Source organism: Gracilinanus agilis, chromosome 1, assembly GCF_016433145.1.
Source record: "Gracilinanus agilis isolate LMUSP501 chromosome 1, AgileGrace, whole genome shotgun sequence".
Taxonomy (NCBI): domain Eukaryota; kingdom Metazoa; phylum Chordata; class Mammalia; order Didelphimorphia; family Didelphidae; genus Gracilinanus; species Gracilinanus agilis.
This window is the reverse complement of record NC_058130.1, coordinates 156,382,419-156,385,276: the sequence shown is the minus strand read 5'-3', so window position 1 is coordinate 156,385,276 and position 2,858 is coordinate 156,382,419. Positions and strand designations below refer to the sequence as shown.

At 36.6% G+C, this 2,858-nt stretch overlaps 1 pseudogene; it reads right to left on the bottom strand.

The window, feature by feature from the left end:
* Positions 1-2,441: 2,441 nt before the first annotated feature.
* LOC123232786 lies at positions 2,442-2,581 on the bottom strand (annotated as a pseudogene).
* Positions 2,582-2,858: the final 277 nt, after the last annotated feature.

Here is a 2,858-nt window from a genome sequence, read left to right as displayed (position 1 = left end):
GATTTCTTACTTCCTAGAAATTCTTTTAGGACCCTTGTGGACAGGGGTAAGCTCGATTAATATTATACTGTGTAACCAAATGCTATAAGTCACAGCATGACATTGTTTTATTGATCATTTTAATTTAGTTTCAGATTGAGATTTAAGAAACTGATGAAGAAAATGTTAATAATGCAGATTAAACTTAAAAGTGTGCCACAATTTTTTCCTGGAGAGCTGGTTGTTAAATATTTACCAGCATATCCGTCATTTTGAAATATTACTCAGAATAATTTGATGACTCCAGGCTTTTGTAGAAATTTTATTATCAATATTTCATTGTTTATATGCCCTTTCACATAAATTAGTAAACACCTGAAAATCCAGGTATTTCTTTAGCAAATTCCTTCAAAAACACTCACTCATTTTATAAATGATCACAAGTCACTTCTCCCAGTGACACACAAACATAGTTAGATAGAACCAAGTATAAATGAAAACCAGGTGAGAAAATTCCAAATGCCACATATCGCTCTCCAAAGACTTTGAGCAAGATGCTACCACATAAAAGTAGTCAGGGTTCAAATAAGGAGGGTTTCAAACTGAAAATCCACAGCCCTCTAATTGGTGAGACTACATGGGATAAAGGACTGCAGTCCTCGGAGACATTTGTTTACTGCAGAGGTTCATATGTGTAGGTATTGTTGTATATTCCTTTTTAGTTTAATGTTTAGTAACTTGTCAAATAATATTTTGAGGTTTTGTGAATTCAGATACATCTGGTACACTCAAAAGATAATAATTACAGAGAATGTACAATCAGTATAGTCCCACTGTGGGATTTATTGGCATAATTAAGGAGAGAAATTTAAAAAAAATACAAGAGACAAAGACAAGGAAAGTTACACAGGGGGTTCTAAAGATGGCTTCAACTATATGAGAAATACTTTGTCATCATTACAGATACTTGTTATCTTGTGTATTCAATAGTATTTCTGGAAAGTAAAATGTCACATGTTAAAATGAACCAGATTGTTGACTAAAAGAGGGGTGGGGAAGGAGAAAAGGAAAGAGAAAAAGAGAAAAAGAAATAAAGAGAAAAAAAAAGAAAATATAGAATGAGTAATAGCCATTATATCTTTAAGCCAGAGTTGGTGATGCATACCCAATAATCCCAATTGTGGGAGGTTGACGCTGGTGGATCTCCTGATCTCAGGAGTTTTGAGCTGCTTTATACTAAGTCGATTGGGTGTCTATACTTGGATCAATATCAATATGATTAGTAGCTGGTTTGGAAGGTACTAACAAGGTAACCTAAGGATGGGCAAACCAGCCAAAGTCAGGAAATGAAGCAGGTCAAAAGCTCTTTTCCCTATTATAGTGAGATTCAGTACCTGAGTAATTCATGAACTTACAAGCATAGGAGATTTAGGGAGACCTAGTCTTAAAACAAAAACAAAAATAAAGCAATGATGCCTTTGGAAATTGAGTCAGTCTGGTCCAATAGAAAGTTGAGGTATGAGGAGGAGCAGTTCCAGTCTCTTCAGTAGGGGATCAGAGACCAAAAAAGCTCTGTTATGTCATAAAGAGGAAAACTCTCTGCATGATCTAAGGAGAACCAACTTGCTGCAACCTTTCTCATTTTAAGAATAGGAAGGAAGGAAAAGAACACTGAAGAAAATGTCACTTTTACAGAGAAGAAATGAAAGTGCCACAGATGAAAACAAAGGAGAGAATGTAGCTGCAGAAGGGATGGGGAGAAAGGTGTCTACCTTAGATATCATGCCCATACTTCCTATATCACTTCTACTTTTGATAAAAAAGAAAGCTCCTGACTGCCAAGTGTACCCCTTGCCAGAATTCTCTTCACTAATAGCTTTACAATGCAGTTTGGAATGGCTCATACTTAGAAGATTTACTGTATTGTGCCTCCTTTATCTCAACAAGTTTCAAAACCCTTAACACAGTATCTTGAGATGTTTACCTATTGTATTGTTTAAGACAAGTACAATCAGGAAAGCTTATCCAAGAATCCCAGCTGGTTCCTTTCTTGCTAAAGTGTGAAAACATTCTTAAGGTCAAGTTGTGAGTGAATGAAATCGTTGGGAGGGTCATTCATGTCTTTTGCATAGCATAGGCTTTTCCTTTGTCATATCAATTGTACCTTGGCATATGTTAAGGAGCTATTTCTTTATTGCTGCCCCGTTTTTTAAATTCCTTCTAGTCCCTTCCTCTCTTCTTCCTCTTCTTTCTCCTCCTCCTCCTTTTCCTCCTCCTCCTCCTCCTTCTCCTTTTCTCCTTCTTCTCTTCCTTCTTCTGCTTCTGCTTCTTCTCTCTCTTCTTCCTTTGTTCCTTCCTCTCCTACTCTTTCTTTTTCCTTTCTTTTCTTTCTTGTTTTTCTTTCTTTTTCTTTCTTTTTTTATTTCTTTCTCTCCCTCTTTCTTTCTTTTTTCTTTCTTTCTATGAACACAGTCCCCAACTACCACAAATTATGCAGTCAAGTTTCCTGCATTGGAGTCAGCCCATCCAGAGTACAATGGATTAGCCTCACCCTGGGGAAACCACCTTCTTAATCATAGAATCATCCCTACCAGGTAAGTATGTATTCCTTCATCATTTTTTAATTGACCCAGAATCTTCATAGTGTTAATGTGTTTTCACAATAGAGGAGGTACACAGAGCTAGGGCAATGGGGATTTGAAAGGCCTCGACCTTTTTCCTATCTTAGGGTGGGAAACATCCATTTCTCTTTCCTATATGATCCTTTGTTTTCAGAATGGGAGAGGAGATGGTTCTCCTAAATTCTACCCAGATCACAACTTGATTATTGTATTTATCTATGGTCATGTCATTTTAGAGAGGACACTGACAAACTGGAA